The sequence below is a fragment of the Macrobrachium nipponense genome, chromosome 4 (genome assembly GCF_015104395.2).
Source record: "Macrobrachium nipponense isolate FS-2020 chromosome 4, ASM1510439v2, whole genome shotgun sequence".
Taxonomy (NCBI): Eukaryota; Metazoa; Arthropoda; class Malacostraca; order Decapoda; family Palaemonidae; genus Macrobrachium; species Macrobrachium nipponense.
The window spans coordinates 9,006,841-9,032,441 of record NC_061100.1 but is presented as its reverse complement, the minus strand read 5'-3'; the positions used below and the strand labels follow the sequence as shown (position 1 = coordinate 9,032,441).

General features: G+C 40.8%; 1 long non-coding RNA gene across 1 annotated transcript in view; it reads right to left on the bottom strand.

The window, feature by feature from the left end:
- LOC135211554 (uncharacterized) overlaps positions 1–21,858 on the bottom strand; it is a 51,624-nt gene extending 29,766 nt beyond the window's left edge. Inside the window, exons 1-2 of the long non-coding RNA XR_010313660.1 lie at positions 21,828–21,858; positions 21,534–21,674 (exon numbers count right to left, since the gene is read on the bottom strand). This is a non-coding gene — a long non-coding RNA (uncharacterized LOC135211554). The remainder of the gene's footprint in view (positions 1–21,533; positions 21,675–21,827) is intronic.
- Positions 21,859–25,601: the final 3,743 nt, after the last annotated feature.

Genomic DNA, 25,601 nt, shown 5'->3' with positions numbered 1-25,601 from the left:
GGATCATGAATAAGGGAACAACTTAAGAGGAAGCTCCTTCGTCTTCAATATTACGAAAAATTTAACGAAAGGACGCCCTCAGTCTCTCCTCACTTTCGACATACTTCTAAGTGAGGATTACTCAGACGTCAGTAGTTGTTGCTTCGATCGAGAAGACCCGCACGGGACGTGCACTAGTTTAACGAACCTCTTGAGGATCGTTACGTTCCGTGCCCAAGCCCATAACTAATTCTCTCTTCTTGAGCTATGAGAGAGCTGAGAAATTATCCGAGATGATTTGGGCCACTCGATCCAAACTCATCCTTCGAGGAACTGGAGAGCCGACCAATTTGCTTCCAATTCTTTCAGACAATGTGCCAGAACATCTATTCCTCTGTTCGGATGTCTGGCACCCTCTCGCTATCACCCGAGGTGATCCTCAAGGCGTTGAGAGAAAATTAGAATTATTACAAGATCTTTGACGTTATTCCAATTTTTCTTCGTGAGGAAAATTGTAGAGGTCTGAATTACTGTTTTTATTCAGGGAAAACAAGCTTCTCCAGCGAGGAAAATGGTCCCCAGCAAACTCATCCATTCCCTCACTCAGCCTGCTTCTTCCTAAATAAGGCTGCGCTTTGCATAAGCAGGAGAGCATTATATAGTGCTATGCCGCGGTAGATTCGTACAGAATTCTGGTACCGTGCGGTAAACCCGCACGAACAAGTATAAGAGATATCTTGTTGAAATTTCTAAGTAAACGGAAGGCATGTTCATTCATGATTACTAGAAATTTCCTCAACCCGAGCTAAATCCATGATTGTAGGGCAGAGAGACGCAACCAACCGCGCATGACACCGAGCTAGCCGGTACTGCGTAGATCACAGTAACAGCAGCCTTGTTCATCGTCTCGCACTATCTGCCTGAGTTGCCAGCTACTCCTTTTACGAAGGATAGGTATGAAATTATCGAGCAAAAGGACTCTCAAGCAGGCATATTTAAACGAAACAAAAATTCGCTAAATACAGAATCTGAGTTGGTGTTGTCGTAACAATACCTGAATAGTTATTCTTACTCCGAAAACTCTTGGAAGGTTGAAGGGAGTGTCAAATAAATACATTAGAACAAACAGTTCTTTCGGCTTCTATCCGCAGAGGTAAATGCGATATGCGTATATGACTGACCCATGCGTTAGCAAAATGACGCAAAGATAAACTACGTAAGTATTGTAGTAATTTGAACATCGAATTCTCTACTACATCTTTCCTCGACGAGGAAGAGAGAAAGAAATGAAAAAGACTGTCCACGTTCTAATGAATGAGACTTTTTAAAAGAATCCTTGACTCTTTTCCAAGACTCTTTGCCAAGAAAAGGGAGTATAATATTCGAATAGAGATCATCAACAGAGAACCGAGGATCGAAAAGGACCGTTCAATGTTCTTATGATATTGGCATAAGACTTCCTGGATCTAGTCTACAAGTCTTTTTCCTACTCCCCGGTGAGCCTCTGAAAATGAATGAGAGCTCTTCCGAAATTTGTTAATGAGTTTATCCGCTTAAACGACAAAAACGTTAAAATCTATGTCAATGAGAACTACCCCATTTTATGAGGGGTCCCCCACACAAATGACAAAACGCTTTAGTATCTTGACAATGGGGAAAACGTCTTACTTGACAAAAACTATTAGCACTTTGCTAATAGGGGAAACCCTTTAACATGACCGAAAGTCACCCAGGAATCCGAGTATATAATCTTCCCGATTCTCAGAGAAACGATGAGAGGAAAGGAAAGAGGATCGAAGAAAAAATTTGGGTATGTCTCTCCGCTAACTCCGAATCCTTTTTAAAAATTTCTGTAAAGGAATGTCCTGTGGAGAGTCCTGAAAAACCTCCTCTTGACGAGCGTTTATAAAGCGTCAGCGTCCTAAGAAACGTCCTGCAGCAAATAAAACGCTCTCTACAAGTCTTTTCTCTCGCAAAGCGTCCTGCCGAGCTTCCACCGAAGCGTCCTGGCGAATGTGCACAAAAAGCGTCCTCATAAGCGTCCTGCCGAGCGTCCTCAAAAGCGTCCTCAAAAAAACATCCTGCGTAGCTAAGAGCGTGTCTGAGCAGAGAACACCAAGTCTTCTGAACAACGTTTCAGAGAGGAAAACTCGTTGAGCGCCCTGATGCATGCAAGTCCCGCCAAGAGGCGTCCTGGCGAGCGGACCTTGCCAACATCTCAATGTTATGACGAACCGCGTTTTGCGTAAGACGTTGAATATTTTCAAGGGACGTCCTCATGCGAGTCTCCATGGAGAGCCGCACGCTGCTCCTGAAGTGTGTGGAACACTAAAGGAAGACGTATGGCTTTTCGTCTTCAAGACGGGCCTTAAAGACCTTCATACCTTTTTACAAAGACAGTGGCCGCCTGTGCGACAACTTGCGTCTTAGTAAAGCAAAAGAACATCTCCAGAAACGCACTCAGCAAAGGAACGCCGAGCGTCCGAAAAGACACCCTCGCAAGGTGCTTGCCGAGCGTCCTGGAGAATGTCTCTACTTATAGGACGTCGAGCACCTCCAAAAGCTAGCTCACGTCTAAATGCCCTTCTTATGCCGAACCAGAGACATCAGTTGTTTGACTGTGCAAAGCAGCTTGCCGGACGTCAAAACTTATCAGCTTGCTTTTTCGAAGTAAAGCGAACGTTACATAACGTATACGGAGCGCCATGAGGAGAGGAGACGAAAACTGAGTTGCTCCTCCAAAAGGTGGAATCAAGAATGTCCTTGATTACCAAATTCTTTTGGAATGCTAGCGAGGTTGAAACAGCTCTAAACTTTCATGAGCGTTCACTCGCAGGAGGCTCAAATCACTCTTCTGGCAAGATGAATGAGCCTCCTTAATAATGTATAAATGAGCGTTCACTCGCAGGAGGCTCAAATCACTCTTCTGGCAAGATGAATGAGCCTCCTTAATAATGTATAAATGATGTATAAATGAGCGTTCACTCGCAGGAGGCTCAAATCACTCTTCTGGCAAGATGAATGAGCCTCCTTAATATGTCCCTTAGGAAAAGAGCCAGTGCATTCTTCGAAAAGGGTAAATGTGGTCTCTTTACTCTTCATCCTCTCGTGACGAGAGAGAGGACGTGAAGCGTCCTCTTCTCTAAAGCTTCTTTAGGGGTCGCGAGTCCTTCCGAGAGCCCCAACCCCTGTGTGGGGAGGATGCCTCGGAGGACGAGAAACATCCTTCAAGATTCGTGCACGTGCTCGATCTTCGGCAGCCTGGGAAGCGACAACAGGACCTGCCGAAAGGAAGCCAGATCAGCATGAAAAACCCGTAACCTTCCTTCGGCTTTTGACATGCCCTCTCCCTGGTTTCCTGGGAGTCCGACAGAGGTCTAGGCCTAGAGGCGTTATGGGGCCGATCTGACGTTCCCTCCTACCGAGAGAGAGGACGTGAAGCGTCCTTTTCTCTAAAGCTTCTTAGAGGGCGCGAGTCCTTCCGAGAGCTCCAACCCTTGCGCGGGGAGGACGCCTCGGAGGACGAGAAGCAATCCTTCAAGATTCGTGCACGTGCACGATCTTTAGCAGCCTGGGAAGCGTCAACAGGTTCTGCCGAAGGGACTCCAGATCGGTGGGGAGCCCCCGTAACCCTCTTGCGGCTTTCGACATGCCCTCTCCCAGAGTCCTGGGAGTCCGACAGAGGTCCAGGCCTAGAGGCATTATGGGGCCGATCTGACGCCCCCTCTCCACAACACAAGGGGCACTACACTTCACAACACTGATTGGAGAGCGAGCACTTTAGCCTAAGATTACCTGATGTAATCCTCTAGTAGACACTTCTACTAGGCCCGTAAGCCATACCACAGGGTAGGCAAAAATAAAAACTACAGGAGGTTAGAAGGTTCATTATTTCCTAACTTCTGTTTACCTTTCTATAGTTTTATCAAGATAATGTGGAGGGAAAACTCTGATTCTAACACGCTCTAAAATGCGTACATGAATCCTCCTTCTTCCGTAATCAGTCACACATTACACTAATTACATTGAACTTATGCAAAGAAAACATGTAAACGTCATATATACTAAGCGAGTGTCTACCGAAAGTTCCGGTAGCCTCACCTTACCATGCAGACAACAAAAGTCTGAAACTAGGCTAACTAGCTTCAGACATCAAATGCAATGAAAAAATTTACGATAGCGTATGCCTAGCCACAAATCAAGTTAATAATCGAAAGAATAATTAGGATACTTAAGCGGCTAACGAAGTTTAAACAAAATCCTAGGCGGAGGTCTGTAAAACAGTTGTTTACCGACCGGCGACAGAAAAAAATATGAATAGAAAATGGGAATAGTTCCTGATATCCGCCTCCCACGGCGGGAATGGGTACTACCACCTGGCCGCCCACTGCGTGTGCCGCGAATTTTTAAATTCTGTCGGACTTCAGAAAATACAGCTATATATATATCTGTCAGGTAAGTTTCATGAACAAAATCCAAAATTCAAAACAACTGTATTTTTTTCCAAGTCTATTCCGTAATTCTTTTACATTCCCAAATTTACAAAATTCATTGAATAAGGTTTCATAATTCCAGTCTAAAGGGACTGGTTTTACATACAAAATGTTTGTAACAAGGAGCTCATTAGAAAACAAAAGGCTCCAAAGTCACAATGAAAGAACTACCAAAATTTTCCTTGTCCTTATCCTTGCCCAAGTCGTCAACAGAAGGTTTTAGTTTGTCCATAAGACGTAGAATTGATGATTCGTCCAGGTAGTCCCCCACCCACCATGGAGCCACATTTAGAGGACAGTGTTATCCCATACAGGGCTGCCCTAGGGGTACCACCCAGATATACACCCCACCCTCAGTGCTTAAGGCGTCATGATGTCCGTCGAGATCAGACCCAGCCACTAAGAGCAGGGTTTGACATCTAAACTTTCCCCTCGCTCGACCACTTTTAGGTACTCGAGTTCTACGGGTGAGGTGGCATGCCAACCGTCCTCACCCTCCATCAAATCCAATGAACAAGTCCAAATCATGTCCAAAAACCAATCCAAGTCATCAACATAAAAACCGTGCCTTATAGAGAGAGGAAGCAGAAGGAAGAAAAGTTTTAGTAAAAGGAAAAGGGCTGACTTATTTAGTTGGATCAACAGCTGGGCACCAAGGTTTTCCTCGTAGACCACAGGTTTGAATTGTCTTAAGAATGCCATGCCTCCAAGCAGTATTATAAGCTTTCTCAATATCAAAAAAAAATAGTTATATGGTGCTGCTTGGAGGCAAATGCTTCACATATGGAGGTTTCCAGCTGCAGTAGGACATCTACTGCTGAGTGCATCTTTCTAAATCCACATTGTGAGGGTGAGAAAATACCATTACGCTCTAAATACCAGACAAATCTTGTATTCACCATTTTTTCCATCAACTTGCATAAACAGCAAGTTAGTGCTATTGGTCGATAACTAGCCACTGAAAAAGGGTCTTTACCTGGTTTAACAAAAGGTAATACAAAAGCCAATTCCCATATGACTGGGTAGCTACTTTCATGCCATAATCTGTTAATTATACTTATTATAAATAGTTTTGTATTTTTTGAAATATGCCTAAACATTTGATAGGGAATTTCATCCGGACCAGGGGCAGTGTTATTGCTGCTGGCCAGGGCAGCATCAAATTCCCTTTCTGTAAAGGGTAAATTATATGGCTCTATCTTATCTGTGGAAAAGTCTAATCGCAGTTGTTCTTTTCTTCTTCTATATTGATATCCAGGGTTGGTTGGTTGGTTTTATAAAGTTTAGGTGTAACACCAAGCACTGGGGCAGCAAAGGCCATTCAGCGCTTACTGTATAACTTTGAAATTATAAGACATTATATCATATAAAGCAGGTTTATTTCTTTGAGATATTTTACTATATTTTGAAGTGGGGCATTTTCTCCCAATAGTTCTTCAAGTGCTATATTATATATGTTGTTGGATCTTCGTTTTCTTTCGAATTTTTTGCATTCAGTTAGCAGATGACGGACTGTGACCAGAGTACGACAATGGTCACAGAAAGGGGCCTCTCTTTCCTCGCCTTGCAACATCAAGTATTTGTGTGTCAAGTATGTATGTCCTATTCTTAATCTTGTTAATATGACATCTTCCCTTCTTTTACATTGTTGTCTATTCCAAGGTTTTACAGAAGGTTTAATATACTTTAATTTATGATTCAATTCTAGCCATTCTTTTTCCCATTTTGATTGACAGTATTCATTTATTGTTGTTTTAATGTCATTGTAAGGTATTTGTATTTTTTTGATAGACTCCTTTTTTACTGCCTTTTTGGCTTCTTTATCCACCTCTTCATTACCCTTTATGCCCACATGGGAAGGGACCCAACAGTTTTATATTTATAGATTTCCGTTTTACTATTATATCTATCCACTCCCTTATTTCTTCAATTACGGGATGAGAAACTGTGTATTGTCTTAGCGCTTCTAAAGCACTGTAAGAATCCGTGTATATTACAAAGGTATCGTTTGCCTTTCCCACCATAAAGGTATGTTTTATAGCCTCTAATATAGCATTTATCTCTGCAGTGAATATCGAGCATATTTTGGGAATTTTTTCCCTTATCTTTATATTTTTTGTTACTACAGCATAGCCTACACCCTCCTTCGACTTGGAACATCTGTATAAATAATATCTCCCGTTTATGTTTTTCCTGGTGTGAAAGAAATTCACTCTTTAATTGTGCATCGGTTACCTTCTTATTAAATGATTTTTCACAGATTTCTATTTTAGCATGTCTCCACGGAGGTATTTTAGGAGTGGTTATTTTTTGATATGCTACTTGTTTCTAATTTTAGATGTTCTATATCAGGTTTTAATCTATTCTCCAATGGTTTAGAGGCTCTTGGTTTATTGTCATAATTATTTGTTATGTTCTTCATATATTTGGTGTTTGGATTATCATTAAGGTTATTTATTTTAGCTATATTTTATTTAATCCAATTTCTTCTCTTCATACTTTCAGGGGATCTATTCCTGCTTCTACATACAGACTTTCCACAGGGGAAGTTCTGTAGGCTCCAGTGCATAGTCTAATACCCATATTATGTATGACATCCAGTTTTGTTAATAGGGTTTTAGAAGCACTACCATATACTTGACATGCATAATCAAGTTTACTTAGACAAATAGCCTTATATACTTTTATCAGAGAGGTTCTATCAGCACCCCAGTCATTATGCGCAATTACTTTTATTATATTTAAGGATTTTCTTACTTTTATCGCCAGTTGTTCTATATGTTCTTTATATGTAAGTTTTTTTATCAAAGTATTACACCAAGGAATTTATCTCATCATCATATTCAATTATATCATTATTTATGAATAAAGTAGGAATTAATTCCTGTCTTCTTGATCTTGTAAATCTGACCGCTTTAGTTTTTTGCGGTGAAAATTTAAAACCCTTGCTATCGGCCCATTTTTTTATCCTATTTATGCTGCTTGCAATCTGTTGGTTATGTCCAGCGCTTTTTCACCACTACATATATGACGAAGTCATCTACAAAAACAAAAAGGGATCCTTGGACTCTGGTGGATCATTTCAATTATCTCATTTATTGCTATAGCAAACAATGCCACGCTTAATACACTGCCTTGGGGAATTCCTTCCTCCTGGATAAATGAATCAGAGATTTCTGCCCCCACTTTCACTTTTATATATCTTTCAGATAGGAATTCCCACCCTAATATATTCATATAAATTGCCTCCTATCCCCATTCTATCAATTTTTTTAAAATCCCTCCCCTCCAGGTGGTATCATATGCCTTCTCTAAGTCAAAAATACTCCTATTGTTTGTTTTTTACCAACTATTGCATTTTGTATCTCTCTTGTAATCCTTAAGAGGGGATCTATGGTACTTTTATTTTTCCTGAATCCAAACTGTCTGTTTGACAATAGCTGTTTATTTCTAATACCCATATTAGTCTGTATTCACCATTTTTTTTCAAAATATCTTACTTAGACAACTAGTAAGGCTATTGGCCTATAGCTGCTTGGTGACTCTGGGTCTTTTCCTGGTTTTAAGCCTGGTATGATTAAAGATTCTTTCCAGGTTTTAGGTATGCTGTGAGAGTGCATAATTCATTTAAAATTTCTAATAAGAAGGTTTTGCTTTCATCTGGAAGATTTTTTATCATTCATATCTAATGTTGTCTTCCCCTGGAGCTGTTGGACTTGCAAGTTTCAGACATTTTCCAGTTCTTCCATGGTGAAAGGAAGATTATAGATTTCCTGATTATTAGATTTTTTGATATCCAGGGGAACTGTCAGATTTTTTTGAAACTTGGGCAAAATGATTGGCGAGTTCATCACTTACATCTTTTGCGTCGCGATGAGGTTGTCATTAACTTTAAGTACTGGGGAGGACTGGGAGTAAATTTCCCAGCAATCTTTTTTGTTTTATTTTCTTCCATATACTGCAGATAGGTGTTCGTGGTTCATGGACGATACAAATGACGCCCATGACTGCTTTCTAGCAGTTTTCATTGCCTTTCGAAAAACGCGCTCTATTCTGTTTGTATATTATCATGTTTGCTATAGTTTCGGTGTCTACGATAAAGTGTAAGTGATGTTCTTGTGACTCGGTGTAACAGTGTGAGTTCTTCACACCACCACGGGACTGGGCGTCGCCTGAAAAGACCTGTAGTTTTTGGTATAGAATAATACCTGCTGTATGGAATGTCCCATTTAATAAATCGATTGCATCATGTGCCATTGGGAAGTCATTTGCGTCACTTTCTATTTCGCTTAGTTCTTGAAATTTGTTTCCAATCTGCTTTTTCAACATTCCACCGTGGAGATCTTTGAAACTGGTGGGTCATCATTGGAATTTATTATTATGGGAGCATGTCACTGCTTTGCCAGTCATCATTCGTCTTCCATCTGAAATCCATCGTACAATTGGAACTAGATATTGTAAGGTCTAAGCATGAGACTGTACCTGTCTGGATATGGTAATGAGTGGGTTCTCCAGTATTTAAAAGTCCTAAATCTTCATTTTCTATTATGGAAGCTATAATATTCCCTTTTTGATTTGATGTCACATCTCCCCATAAAGGATGTCTGCCATTTAAGTCTCCCATGAGAAGAAATGGTCGTGGAAGCTGATGAAGTATCAATTAGTTCTTCTCGAGTGATGGGATTGTTGGTGGAAGATAAAGGGAACAGAGTGTGTATTTTCGTCTTAGGTGAATTTGAACCGCAATAGCCTGTAAAGGAGTATTAGTGGGATTGGAAAATGAGGAAGGTCCCTGCAAACATAAATAAGGCAACCTCCATGTCTTCCCACTTCCAAATTATATTGTGTTCTATTATGATATATACTCTCTAGGGCAAGGTGTGGTGGACATCAAGCATTGTTTCTTGTAAACATACAGCAATAGGGGTGAAGTATTTATAGAGTAACACTTTAAGTTCCTCATATTTTTGCACAAAGTCCCTGACAATTCCACTGTAAAATTGAAGAGAAGGTGTCTAGGTTTTGGAGGGTAGTCCTCTATTCAAGGTAATTTTTGAATGCTTAGTGGATGGGAAGCTTTGCTTGTAAATTTTTGATGACGATTGTTTTCTTCGCCAGTTTGCTCATTGATTTTGGTTTTATCTTTTGTTGGAGTTAATGGAGGAGAGGATGAGGGTGTTCTTACCCTCTTCATTTGTTTTTTTCCCTCTAATTCCATTAAATCAGGCAGAGATTCTGCCTGAGATAATGCAGAAGGTGGAGTAGAGGGAGGTTTGAGGGAGATATCCAGTTTGTTATATGGAATGTTTTATTTTATCCGTCTTTGCCGATTGTGCTCTAACCTTACTAGGCTGAGCACTTGGCCCAGTATGTCGGGCCACAGGAGTAGAAGCATCCTTTATTGAGGATGAGGAAGGATCAGCAGATTGGAGTGGAGCCTAGTGGTGGAATGTTGAACCACAGGGGTGAGGCATCCTTCATTGAGGATGAGGAAGGAGTAATGGATTGAAGTGGAGCCCTTGTGGTAGTAAGGGCTTTAGAATAACTCTTGGCTCTTCCCAAGAGTCGTTTTGCATGTCCAATACTGATGTGCTCTGTATATGCTTTATTAACTGCTGCTGTTTCACTTTAAATTCTTCACATATTATCAACTGATTTGTGCTCTAGCTGACAATTAATGCATTTAGGTATATCTGAGCATGGGCCATGTTCTAGGGCAGAGCAATTATTACACATCTTATTATTTTTACAAACTTTAGATGGATGACCAAATTTAAAACAATTAAAACATTGTAATGCTTTTGTTGAAAAAGGTTCTAACTCACACTCTTTCATTTTCTATTACTATATGAGATGGTACATTACTGTCTTCAAAAGTAAAAATCATCATGTTGCCATTTGGGACCTTTTTCACTTTCCATACAGTTGGTGGACACACATCTAAAATTTCTTCTTCAGTAAACTCGTACAAGTCTCTATCACAAAACAACACCTCTTCCATAGCTAAAATTTAGATGAGGACTAATTTTCTCTATTATATCGTTGTTATCAACTTTCATCATTGTTAGCATCTGTGACTGAGTTTTAGATTTTGCATGAATAAGTACAGAGCTCTTACCAAATCTAGTAATGTCACCACTCATTATGCCACCTATTTTTTGCTGAAGGTACCTACTAAACTTGTAATAGTTGAAGTTCTCCTCCTTGGCTTTAACTACCAGCCATTAGGAGGTTGGGGGACTCTTATTTTGTCAACGTTGCTACTATTGGAGTTGATTGAATTCCATTCTGCAGGTTTATAAATGTCTAAGTTTCTTGGGGCTTTATCTATCCTTTAACTAATGAGTTACATACATTCAAGGTATCAATACTACAGGTTGCTTTTAAAAGCATCTTCATGTTTTATCAAATGTTACCCAAGCTTCCCATTTTCCTTCTGTGTCAAGAAAGTTCATACGAATCTCGCTATATTGCCAAACATGTTTCAAAGATGTCGAGATATCCTCATAGTTACACTGAAGTGGAATATTTTTCATATGTATAACTTTCAAATGCGTCACTCTACTATTATTGGCATCTGGGGGGTTCAAAGAATGGTCTTTGTTTGAGCCAGAAGTCGTCACGGTGCCAGTGAGTCCATTTCCCAGGGGATGTGGGTTCATAGTCCGGATCCATATTTGGTTTACTAAAAAAAAAAAAAAAATAAATAAAACTCTTACTACTTGGTTATATCAAGAAAGTATCGTGAGTCACTCAGGTATCCACATTCTCCACCAATGGCACTAGTGAGAGTTGACTCCCAATGGTCCACCCCATACCCTACCAATACAGGATAGCACCATCGTTGTGGTGGCCCAGGTATAAGCCAATCCGCCTGCTGGGAGCTCTGATTCCACTAATGGGAATCAACTCCCCACCACAAACGTATTGGTGGGCTTCCGGACAAAAGCCAGGAGTCCCACCCCCAGAAAACCAGCTCCCCCTGGATTCCGATGGGCCAGTCCCTGGAGATGGTTCCGCCCTCAAGATAGCAATGGGAAAATCCCATTACTTACTCTCAGGTCCAAACCATATCAGGTGGTGACTCAACCACCACAACTCCCACTATTAGCTTCAAATGCAAACCCTTCCTAACCCACGATCCCTTCTCAGACTCATCTTAGTAGTTAAATTAGACGAAAGTGGAAATGTCCACACCATTTATTGCCAAAAGTTTGTAGGCGTTCCGTCAGGATCCGGCCTTCACACGAGTGAGGGCAGGATCCCTTACCCCCTAAGATAACATGCCGTCACCTGTAGTCCTTCAATTGTTTATAAACTTTAGTCCAAGCTTCCTGCTTGAGACAAACACCGTGACCTATAGCTCAAGCGGCCTACGTGATTAGTAACCATGTCATTTGATTGTATGTTCATATGTTCGAGTTACTATCTGCTTCCTTCATAACTTGTAAACGAGATGGCAGATGGAACAGAATAGCGTTAGCTATCGTCATTAGAAGACCTGTACCTCTTTACCTAAGCTTTACCATGTAGAGAGAATAGAATTAGCCATCATCATTGGCAGAAGCGATCAAGCTATCGTCATTAGAAGACTTGTACAATCATACCTGATCTTCACCATGTAAATTCAGAGAATATAAGTATTTTTGTACTTCGTGGTTTCTACTAGATCCTCACATCATTGCCGAATCATCATGAGTTTAACACATCGTCGTCATAACCAAGAAGATAATACCGACTTCGTAAGTGATCTACAAACCCCAAGACACTCCATTGAATATGGAAGTGCAATACCAACCGACTTAGCGTAAGATTATCGCAAGTCTAACATTACCTCATAGGGCGCCTTATTATACAAGGCAACGGCCCTAAAAGTGGTGGCAGCGACTGTACGCGCCTAAAAGAGGTGGCAGCGTCACAGAAGAACTCTACAACTTCTCCGAAGTAAAACCAGAATAATAAATCATGAAGTCAACGATGACAGAAGCAGCAGATTCTTCAAGCAACTTAGTATCATCGTTTAGTGAATAACTTCAAGAAACAAAACCGACGTGTCCTTTTCCTACGGCAACGGAAGCTTCGTCTCTCATTAGAATCATTCAAGAAAACATCGTTAGTGAGCGTTTCCGGCACTTCAAGAAACAAACCGAACGCGTCTGCAGCATCGGATTTTCAAGGGCTCGAATCATCCCAACAACGCGCACGGGGAAACTCAAGCAAAAAAAAAACCAGGTCATCCGCTAAATAGAGAAAGAGGACCAAGGCCGTGTGTCGTTATCGGAACACCGTGACTTCCCACAAAAGCAAGCTAAGTACAATTTTTTATTCATTTGGAGTAACTTTGAGTGTTTCCTTTGCAGGTCGAATTTCGTTATTCCTGTGGCTGAAGTTACGAGACATTCTTAATCTTACTTTTTTACAGAAATTATCTACATCATTGAGATATCGCTACTGCGAGTTTTTATCTTTGAGTGTCCGTTTCCAGAAGTTCTACTGAAATATCATAATCATATACTATGTTAATTTTATCATTTTGGGTGATTATTAATCCCTTACGTAACAAATCATATTACATGAATATGCGTTTACGCAGTGGACGTCTGTATCTATACAGATGCATGGATATGGTCGTTAGGAACCGTAGTGATTAGAAAACACACAAAAACAAGTGGAACACCCGTACAAATCTAGATAAATTAGAGGTAACACTATTTCGGGTCATGACAATAAATGCTCCTTTGCAAAGTCCCGATCGCAGTTTTAGCCTTGAGTTTTTTGAGTTATATGCATAAAATATCGAACCTCAATGACTCAACTTAACTTTAAAAATACGGCTGGATTGCAAGGAATAACATGCCTATAAAAAACTTTCATTAGGCTAAATGCACTGACCAGGATCCCTCACTATTTCAAATTTTAGCAAAGAAGGAAGTAAACAACAGCAAGTACACGATAACGCAGTAGAGATAACTTATTTTAATAGTAATCGCTCAATTCTTTATAGTTCGTCATTCATATGTTCGTTGCTTTACACGTAACCAACAACAGAATGCTAAAAACACACAATACGTTGCCCATGGTAATAAAGAGAAGGATCCTAATTATTACAAAAAGAAATAGGTAAACAGTAGCCCTTTCAGAAACAAACAAATCGTGCTTAAGCACTTGGGTACTATGTCATCCAGTCAAGCGGTCAAGGTCAGTTAAAACTGCCGAGTGTAGCAAGCAAAGCACATTCCATTTAAGCGACTTCAGCAGAGTGGGGAAAAGCGATGTTGGATCTTACATGCCAATATCTTTTTGAATTAAAAAGGATTTTTCCTATGAATCACACGACCGTATCAAGTAATCAGAGCAGGTTATAGTAATTTTAATACAATAAGTTATTATAAGTAGTGGTGGATTAAGCCCAACTGTACGCGCCGTAAAAATTAGAATATCTTGTTTTATTTCTTTAGTACACGTAATATCCTGTATTTACGGACTCACCGTCTGTTGTTCGAACTTCCCTAATGAGAAGTCCGGATAAGCGAGCGCTTACAGATACCTCTACAGTTATAAAAAACATTGATCTGTATCTAGTGTAATTGTAAGATATCACCTCCTGCAAAATAAGGCGTGTTTATCAAAGGAAAATTCTATAAACCTTCAAACATGTTAAAATCCGTTGAACAAAAAGAGACAGTTAAGCAAATAATAACTTATATAGAGGAACTATACATTTGTCTCATAAATCGTAACATTGTTCAACGACCCAACAGAATTCTCCCACAACCGCAGTCGCAGTTTGCACGCAAAATCTCGAGAAGCATGCACCATTGAATGTCTTAGTGCGTGTAAAAAAGACCTTGCGGGAAATGAAATTTTAATCCTCCCCGACACTCTGAAATATAACGATTTCCGCGAACAAAGCCCTAGACACGGTTGACTAGCAGCAACAAGTTAAATCTAGTGATCCACAAACGTATACATATCGTGGTTACGGAAGTTATAAATATCGCATTTTTTATTGTTGCTAATTTTTAATCCCGCCCAACCAGTCGTAGATGAATCTCTCTGATAATCTATCTAAAGTAATATCCGTAAAGTCATTCAAGCAGAGGTGATTCAGCAGAATTTTTATCTTTTATCTGAATACCAGGAAGTTTCTCCACTAGCGAGTGATCTCTGGGGAAAACGGATGTAATTTAACACAAAATACAGTCTAAGGACAAACATAAAGCTATATACGTACCTTCGTATAGACTCTCAAGGAAATTTCAAAATAGTGATAAACGACGAAGTTGAAAAATGTTAGTAATAGGAGTCATTAGGAAATCAAAATAAGCCCATATCATTTTTCCCTCAAACGTCATGCCATAAAAGATCGGACTTGGCGTATCTGCGTAGATTTCTGTCGCTTAAACAAGGAAACGACTCCCGATAGTTTCCAGTGCCATGTACCGACGACATCTTATCTCTGTTAGGTTAGAATAAATTTTTCACCAGCTTGGACTTACTTAAAAGCTTTTACCAGATACCATTACCTAAGTGATTGTACCTCATACTCCGTTTTCAGCACACTCAGGGGACATTATCAATTTTTACGTATGCCTCCGGCTTACGTTGCGCCCCAATTACAATATAGTGTTTGGAGACTTTTAGGGGATACCCAACATGCGTCATGGTTGGTCTTATAATCTTTTCTAAATACCTTAGAAGTACATTCACATAAACTAGAGCTAGTGCTACAGAGACAAAGACAAATAATCTCAGAGTAAAATATCTAAATGTGAGTTTTTAAAAACCGAACATGTTTATCTAGGTTTTATGTGTCTAGTCAAGGTCTTAAAGTAGTCCATGGTAAGGTGTCGGCTATTCATAACTTCCGGTACCTATTAACGTAAAAGGGGGATACAGCACTTTTGCGCTGTAGTGGGTATTACAATCGTATGTAAATATGTAACTCTTCAATCATGGCAGCTCCTTTAACAGATCTTACGAAGAAGAGCGTAGATTTATTATGGTCTAAAAAGCATCAACAGGCGTTCGATATCTTAAAAGAGGAATAATGCAGCTCACCTAATTTAAAAATCCCTGATTTAAATAAGGATTTTTTTTTTTTTGCAACAGACGCCTCAGACCAAGGGGTAAGAGGGTTACTAATTCAGTAATATGATAAACAGTTCTTTCCTATAGCTTTTTATTCACGTAAACTAAATGCCCTCTGAAAGTAAATATACAGTAATAGGCAAGGAAGGGCTAGGTATCGTTAACTCACTAGTACATTTCAAGTTCATAATCTACGGCTATCCTGTTAAAGTCCTCACTGAGCATAAGTCACTTACCGAGTTTTTCAAAGGCTTTAATCACAGTCCAAAAGGAACTCGGTGACAAAGGATCATTCAGGTCTTTGGAGCCAAGATAAGATATCTACCTAGGAAAGCAATTATCATAGCTGACGCATTATCCCACAATCCCGCACCATACTGCAAGGAACCATTAATTGAACTAAAAAAAAATATATATATATATATATATATATAAAACATCCGTGCCTATTGTTAAAACCGTATCTAAACAAGAAAATTCCTTAACCGAAGAGATCGCGAGCATTGAATATCTGGGTTGGAGCGCAGAACTGTTACAAACTGAACAAAGCAAGGGTCAGCAGCTAAGCAAAAACAATAAACACTTCGAACGGAAACAGGGTCAGCGGCTAAGCAAACCAATAAACACTTCGAGCAGAAACCCTAAAGCAAAGTATATTTTAAAGTAGGTGTATCAGAATAATGTAATCAAATGTAATATTATATGTAGGTCCGTGACGAGGAAAACCCGAAGAACACAGCAGATGACTAACGACCAGGTAGTAGTAATAATCTCTCATACCAATCGTCCTAAACTGGTTGCATTCCGTCATCCAGGGTTTCCTATTATGTCACAGAAAGCCAAATCACTATTTTACTGGCCTACAATGCTTACAGATATAAAAAGCACATAACTGATTGTAACACGTGTCATGAAAAACAAGGGATACACTAAGATACCTGTCAGTTTAAGGGCCTATCCTGTGCCAAATCAATCCTTGAAAGAATATACGTAGAATTATTAACAGAATTACGAGTCTGACAGAGGGAATAAACACTTCTTAGTGTTAATAGTTCCTTGACACGTTATATAGAATTAATAGCACTAAAAACAAACACCGCAATTGAGTGCGCTAGGAATATTTATGAGTGCTAAATCAGTGCTGGCCCGAAATCATTCGGGACGAAATTATTTAAAAATTTACGCTCATAAAATGCTATGTCTACAACATGGAATAGTATGGAATGAAGTTAATGAATTATAATAAATTAATGATAAATGAGGGGATTGTTCAGTGATATATGAGGTTGGAATTAAAAATATGAATTGAACTTATAAAAGACTGAAATAGATAAAAATGACAAAAGTCATCTATTTAAAAGGGTATATGTTAAATCTTATTAATCAAATTAGTCTTTTTTAAAAATATTAATACTCTATATAAAGAAAAATGATCTGATTCCGATAGTATTTCTGATAATGATTTATTGCCTAAATATAAATTTCTTTCTCTATTAAAAATTAGGCATTCACATAAAATATGTTTGACTGTTAAAATTGTATTGCACACATTGCAATGAGGGATGTTCCCTTGTGGAGTTATCATTAACCCTTTCGCTGAGAAGAACGACTATAGTCGCCACAGATGCCTGCACCTTCGCTGCGGAGAACGACTTTACTCCACGTCACGTGATAAACTTTTTGCTAAGCGCCTCTTTCAGACGACATATTTGGCTTCTAGATACTGCCATCTGTTGCCGAATTTATGAACTATTCGCTGGCTCGGACGCTCTTCAATCTTCTCTCAAGTCAGTCATTGAATTTGGTAAGTTTTTATTATTTTTACACTATGTCATCATGAAATCATGATATATATCCATATTTTACGATAGCAGCATATATATTTTGCTATATAAATCAATATTATTCATGGATTTATCGTCATATAACGCTAGCCAAAGTTCCCTTACCGAAAGTGAAAGTTTGTTTACATTACGATCTGAAGGGTTACCATGACAATTACGTATATTTCATCGTGAATGAAGTCCAAAATGTGACAGATAATGGTGTTTCCAGATACTAATATACATATTTGTAAGTGTTTACATAATAAAAATATGGAATGTTAGTCCATATATATAAAAGTCTAAAACTAAAGAGGTCAACCAGATTGCTTGCAGGAATGTGATCAGACTAGAGACGCTAAAGATGACGTATACAATAAGTATGTAGGCTAAGATAACATGCCATCATCTGTGGTCATTCATTTGTTTTGAAACAGTCCAAGCTCCCTGCTTGAGACAACTACCCCGACCTATGATTCAAACGGCCTACGTGATCTGTAGCGTGTCTCATTTGATTGTGTGTTCGTATGAAACTATGTCATTTGTATGTATGTTCATATGTTCGAACTACTGTCTGTTCCTTCATAACTTGTAACAGAGATGGTAGACAGGCAGAACAGAGTTAGCTATCGTCATTAGAAGACCTGTACCTCTTTACCTAAGCTTTATCATGTAGAGGAATAGGATTAGCCATCATCACTGGCAGAAGCGATCAAGCTATCGTTATTAGAAGACTTGTACAATCATATCTGATCTCAGCATGCTCAGCATGTAAAACTTCAGAAGAATACATATATTTTTATATTTCGTGTTTTCTACAAGAACCTCCTCACCATGAGTTTAAACACATCGTGTAATAACCAACAAGATAATACCGACTTCGTAAGTGATCTACAAACCCCCAGACACTCCATTGAAGATGGAAGTGCAATACCCAACCGACTTAGCGTAAGATTATCGCTAGTCTAACATTACCTCATAGGGCGCCTTATCATACAAGGCACAAGCCCTAATATATTTACTTAAGTAAATGAATAATATTCAAATGACAAGCACATTTAGAATAAAGAAGCTTTGTTTTCGTAAGCCAGAGGATTTGTTTACATATGTCAGCTGTCTTGTAGGCTAGCTGCTTTGGCTGGCTATCGGACCCTTCTTTGTTTTTACGATACGAGGTCAAATTTGTAGATAAATTCTTGTTTTTCATTAGAATAAACCTTACATTTAGTAATAAAATTAAATATGATATTGTTAGTATACAATAAAGTTTTGTACATACTTACCTGGCAGATATATACTTAGCTTAGGTCTCTGACGTCACGACAGAAAATTCAAAACTCGCGGCACACGCTACAGGTAGGTCAGGTGATCTACCTTACCCGCCGCTGGGTGGCGGGTGTAAGAACCAGTCCCCCTTTCTTGTCAGATTATTTTCTTCCACCTGTCTCCTGAGGGGAGGCTGGGCGGGCCATCAATCGTATATATCTGCCAGGTAAGTATGTACAAAACTTTATTGTATACTAACAATATCATTTTTGTACATGAACTTCCCTGCCAGATATATACTTAGCTGATTGACACCCTTGGTGGAGGGAGAGAGACACATACTCACCTAGAAAGTGGGGACAACACATGTTAAAGGAATAAAAATAAACCCTTGGTTCTTACCTGAATTAGGCAGAAGACTTCATAGTTACTGTCTATTAGTCTGCGTTGCCTAAAGAGCCTCAGCGAGGGCGGGACCTATAGCTGAAGAACTCTTTGGGTCTACCAATGGGAACTGAGTCCACTTACTTGGCAGAATCCAAACAGGGTCTGGTCAATGGGGATCAACCCGCTTACATGCCAGAGCCTATCACTACCAACCGCAAGGAGCCTCAAGCACAACCGATCACCTAACCAATTACTAATATTAGTATACGAAAGAAGGAGCTGCCTCCTGCAACCTCCTTCGTACAACCAAAAACTGCAAATTAAAAACTAACAGGGAAAAAGATTAAAAAGGATGTGTTTCAGCTCCCTGCTGCAGCACTGAATCCGCCAATACGTAAGGGCTAGCCCAAAACACTTTTCATACGTAATCGATACGTCTTTTAGGTAGTGATTGGAGAAGACTGATTCACACCTCCAAAAAGTGGCCTTCATGAGGTTTTGTAAAGACATATTCTTCTTGAAAGCCAAAGACGTAGCGATGGCCCTCACTTCGTGCGCCTTGACTTTCAGAAGACTAAACTGTTGCTGACTGCACGATGTGTGGGCTTCACTAATAACATTACTGATAAAGAATGAGAAGGCATTTTTTGATAAGGGCCTACTGGGGTCCCTTACAGAGCACCAGAGATTGCTCTCATTAGCAGCAAGTCTTCTCTTCCTTTGAAGATAAAATTTCAGGCTTCTCACCGGGCAAAGAGATCTCTCCTCTTCTGTCCCAACTAAGGAGGACAAGCTTTTAATTTCGAAGCTCCTGGGCCATGGTGAAGAAGGGTTTTCATTCTTGGCTAGGAAAGCCGGAAGAAAAGAGCAAAACGTGGATCCTCCTTGAAAACCTACCTCACCTTCTAGAGCCTGCAGCTCGCTGACTCTCTTCGCTGAAGCTAACGCACAGAGAAAAAGAGTCTTCATCGAAAGGTCTCTGAACGAAGCTGTATGGGGAGGTTCGAATCTTGAAGACCTCAGAAAGAGCAGCACGACATCTAGATTCCAGCTAGGAACTAAGTAGGAGGTTCTTTTAACTGTCTCAAATGATCTGATTAAGTCATGGAGGTCCTTGTCTTCGGATATGTTTAATCCTCTATGACGAAAAACTGAGGAAAGCATGCTCCTGTAGCCCTTGATGGTGGAGACTACTAACCAATCTTGTAGGTAGAGATTGGGCTGCTGCTGCAAAACCACCCCCAACATTCTGCAACATCGTAAGTAACCAAAGAAGTTGTTGGCGTAGCCGCGACATTATTTCCCATAAGTGCAAACCCAAGGGATGAGGAACATTCAGCGCTGCCGGATTCTGCTGGAACCGTGACGCCATATAATGCGACAGCAAACCTTCCAAGGTTGGTACGCCTAGCGCCGCCCACATACCCTTCATCCTGTTCGAATCGGGAGCCGGCACCTGCAACAAAAATGGTGATGCTCCCCCCTCACTGTTGGGAACAAAGGAGCGTAAATATTATGCATCAAATTACCCAAAACCCCTTCTGGCATTTCCAAAAACGAACCACTAGGAGAAACTGAAGGGTTATGGGACAAATCAAAAGCCGGTGGCAAAAAATATGGAGCAGTCTGGTGTGTTGCCGATAAAAAAGAAGCCGACGACGCTTGGTCACCCAAAGATGGCGTCGACTCCTTTCTTTTGTACTGGCCTTTGTCATAAAACTTCCTCCACTGTTCCACCGACCAACCATGACAAACAGAACAAGGATTAGTAATTGTACATACATTTTCCCTGCACCTACTACACGTTGGATGAGGATCCGTCGACACCGAAGTTAGGAATCTTGAACAAGGAAAGCCACTGACTCCAAGACATTTTCCTTGTCTCGTCTTCGAAAACGGAAGATGATCCCGACGGCGATGCAAAACATCCATCTCTCCACTTACACACTCTTAGAGCTCACATCACACTGAGCACACTCAGAAAAAAGAGAATTAATAAGAAAAATGAAATTTGAAATGGATAAAAAACGGGCAAACTAAAACCGGCTTTAAACAGATAGACAGAGAACACATCCTATCTTAAAGGCGGTGGAAAGATAACTGGCGGGTCGGTCACACGACACCGAAGGCATTCTAGGTATACATGCCCCGTGACCTGGTATAAATGCCAATAGTCCCTGGATCGCACAAGTTTAATTTAATTCTACCGGTTTCCAGCTTGGAGCTAGTAAATCCTAATGATAAGACCGAAAGTTTGTTTCATATATGAACAAAGCATAATTTCACAACCTGATTCTATGATTCTGATTACTGACTGATCAAAGTTTATGGGCAGGAAAGTGACTTACTTAACTACTGTATCAGAATGATTTGTTTAACTGTTGACTTGTAAGTTCTTTCTCAAGGAACAACAGGTTAAGCATATTGTGTTTTTCTGAACCTAAAATTACCAAGAAAACTTAACCTAGTAGTACTTTACTTACGCTAACATTACCTTTTTGAAGCAAGCATATGAAACCATCTCAATGGCTGATTCAGCATCCTCCACAGTAACCAGTCGAGAAAGTCTGGCCTTGGCATGAGCTGTGGCCAAACGGATCAAGGTCTCTAAGGCATGAGCAGTAACTGGTTGAGTCTGGAATGAAATCATCAAATACAATACTTACTGCTTAATACCAGTTCAAAGACAAAATGTTTTTGCAGAATTTTTTTTCCTATGGATGTTAAAACCAAATTTTTACTTATTCCGATAAAATGTTTTTTAAAATGAATAAACAAAAACACATACCCTTGCCATGTCAGTGTGTTCCGTGTCTTGATTAGATTAGATTAGATTATAAAATTTTTGGCACATAGCCAAGCGCCGGAGCCGAGGGGCCATTCAGCGCATATATATCTTTAAGAATAAAAGTCACTGACGTACAAACAAACATACACACAACCGATCTACCATACAAATCATTCATTCATAAAAACCAAACAAGAAACCTAAAACAATTAAGAGGAAATTACAATTCATAAAAAAGACCAATATTTTTTAAAAATGTCATAATTTGCTCTGCCCGAGCACCTTCACCTAAAATATCGCCAAGAGACTTATTTGCCAGCAAACAAGCTCTACGATTGTTTTCAAAAAGAGGGCACTCCACAAAATATGCACCACAGTCAAATCCACATAAGTGGAACAGCGAGGAACCTGCCTATCCGCTCCACTCATCATTAGATACCCGTGAGTATTTAGTAGTGGCCAATACGTAATCTAGCTAAACTATCTCAGACCTTCTATCCATCCGGCTATGAGGCCAAGGATGAACAGAAGGCCTAATTGATTTCAATTTAAGATTATTATCTAAAGTAGACCAGTGGGCCTGCCACTGGTCTCTACAATAAAATCGAGTGGTACTTTTAAAATCAGATACAGGGACGCCCATGTTGGAAATGTGCCTAAGCCTAGTTTCACCCTTAGCAGCAGCGTCGGCTCGCTCATTCCCAACAATTCCAACATGGGACGGAGCCCAACAAAACCTAACAGAAAATCCTCTTCTATTAATTAAAAGATAAAACCAATCTTGTACTTCTTGTACTTCTTGCACTAAAGGGTGGCAAGAGACTAGGCTTTTAGAGAAGATAAAACACTCAAAGAGTCTGTAAAAATGGTAATAAAACCTTGTTAGTACAAGACTATAAAAAAATATATTTAAGAGCAGTCAAAACTGCCAGTAGTTCAGCTGTAAAAACAGAAGAATTAGAAGGAAGCTTCTTTTTAATGATATTACCACTAGTCACTACAGAGCAACCAACACCATCAGAACCCTTCGAGCCATCAGTATATATATGATGAGAATCACCATGGGCCCGTTAGTCTGCGCAACCCCTGTTCGAGTTCACGCAAGTCAACCAGCCCACATACCTTTGCACAACCTTGCCCGTTCCGCGGAAGGGCACCCACTCAGCCAGGTCTGACCTTGGTAAAGGAGCCAACCTACAAGTAAGAAGGCCCCGACACCTCGCCCAGTCCTGCCAAGCCCGCTTCCCAGGAAGGCCCGACTGGCCCGACCCTCAGAGCCAATCCTTGTCCCGAAGTTACGGATCAAGATTGCCGATTTCCCTTACCCACATTCATCTATCGACTAGAGGCTCCAAACCTCGGAGACCTGATGCGGAGATGGGTACAGTCTGTGTCGAAACAGGGTCTCCAACACCGTAACAAGGCGAAGCCACAAACCCTTTGACAGGCAACAGCCCAGCCCAGCCACAGCAATGGATTCCGACCCGTGTGACTTCCGCACTTGCATCTTTCACGGACTGGCGTTGGTGCACGGGACCCCACAAGAACTGTGTCGCTCTACGGCCACCGTCAGGTTCAATATACCATCACCCCCTTCTCGCTTCATAGGATTTCCGGGGATCACGGGGCCTAAAACAGAAAAGAAAACTCTCCCCCGGACCAGACGCCAGTGGACACAATCGTCACACACTTGACCCGGCCTCCACCTAAAAGGCACAAGCCGGGCCTATCCGAACACAGGTCACGGGATCATTACCGTATTCCCTTTTGCCACTGCATCCCTTCCAGCTTTATTCATTCATTCCAATTTCTCACAGGAATAAAATATAACTTCAACAGTCAGTCTCATCATCATTTCTCTCTCATTCTTGTGTCACGAGCCAATCCATCTCTTAAGGCCGCACATGAGAAAAAAAACATTTCTCATTCTCGACAATAATGGTACCAATTCTGCTCTTCTCTCCACCTACTTGCTTATATTCTTTTCTGTCTGAAAGAAATTTCCATCCATTTTTCCACTGGTCTACACTGACTCTCACCATCATCACTGGGGCTCCTAAAACTGCAGCTCAAAGCTAACCAAACCTCTCTTCAATCCTCTCACTCACATTTCATTAAGGCAAGGCTAGTCAACAACTCCAAGAAGGAAGGAAGGCCACCCCAAACCCCGCAGAAAAAAAAGGGGGAAACACAATTCAAACGCCATAATAACCAGATTCTATATAAACATAACTCTCTCTCTCTCTCTCTCTCTCTCTCTCTCTCTCTCTCTCTCTCTCTCTCTCTCTCTCAGTGGAAATTCAATCAACTTCAGTGAACCTTTAAAGCAGTTGGTGGTGGTGGTGTTGTTGGTCGACTTGGCATAAATCGTTGACCATATTTATTTATTATATTGCAGCTTTTTAGCCAAAGCATATACATATAGCATTCTCATTCAAAGCAAACCCAGCAAAGGCTAGGCCGCCAACATCATCATCATCATCATCATCATAGTCTCTTTCCTTGCTTAACTCATAACCTATTAACTCGCTCACAAAAAATAATCATCGAGTGACTGGCTCCATCCATCATTATTGATTCACGGCCATCCTTTAGGAGGCCTAGGAACACCTAGGACACAGGAAATTTATCATTGGGCTTACGCCTGACTCACCCATGTTCAAATGATGTTGACATGGACATGGAACCCTTCTCCACATCAGCCAACGAGGCTCTCATGATTATTTGTTACTTACACCAAGATCTGCACCAGCGGCGGCTCCAGGCCGGCTCACGCCCAGTCCCTTCGACGCTCACCGCTGCGACCCTCCTACTCACCGGGGCTTCCAAGGTTCTCTCAACCAAAATAATGCCCCGGCTGGCCGAGTATCGGGAGAAGAATGCTCAGCGCCATACCATTTTAAGGGCTAGTTGCTTCGGCAGGCGAGTTGTTACACACTCCTTAGCGGATTCCAACTTCCATGGCCACCAACCTGCTGTCTATAGCAACCAACACCTTTTCCTAGTGTCTACATTAGCATTCATTTAGGCGTCTTAACTCGTGCGTTTGGTTCATCCCACAGCGCCAGTTCTGCTCAACAAAAGTGGCCCACTAGGCATCACGATTCATCAAATAACATACAGCTTCACATTTCACCCATTTAAAGTTTGAGAATAGGTTGACGGCACTGCACCACCAAGCCCTCTAATCATTCTCTTTACCAGATGAAACTCATCAAATCAACGCCAGCTATCCTGAGGAAAACTTCGGAGGGAACCAGCTACTACATGTTCGATTAGTCTTTCGCCTCTATACCCAGCTCTGACAATCGATTTGCACGTCAGAACTGCTTCGGACCTCCACCAGAGTTTCCTCTGGCTTCGTCCTCGCTAGGCATATTTCACCATCTTTCAGGTCCCAACGGCTGTGCTCTCAGGTACTTGCCCACGGACTTGACCGAGCCGCACCATGGCAAGTCATCGGCCTGCGCCTAATAACCCCCAAAAGGAGCCGCCACAACCCAAAACTACACGCAGACAACAGGCAAATTTGACATCGCAACGTCACCCTGCACAGTCCAGGTCACAACAAGGGATCGGCTTGCAACAAAAAAGGAGCTCACTTTCATTTCACCTCCAGGTTTAAACATCCCTTGAACTCGTGCACGTGTTGGAATCCTTAGTCCGTGTTTCAAGACGGGTTGGGTGGATTACCAATACCTCTCACATGGCAAGAAGCAATTGCTGCAGCGAGCTGCTGCAATCGCTTCCTCACAGTGACCGCCGCTCAAACCC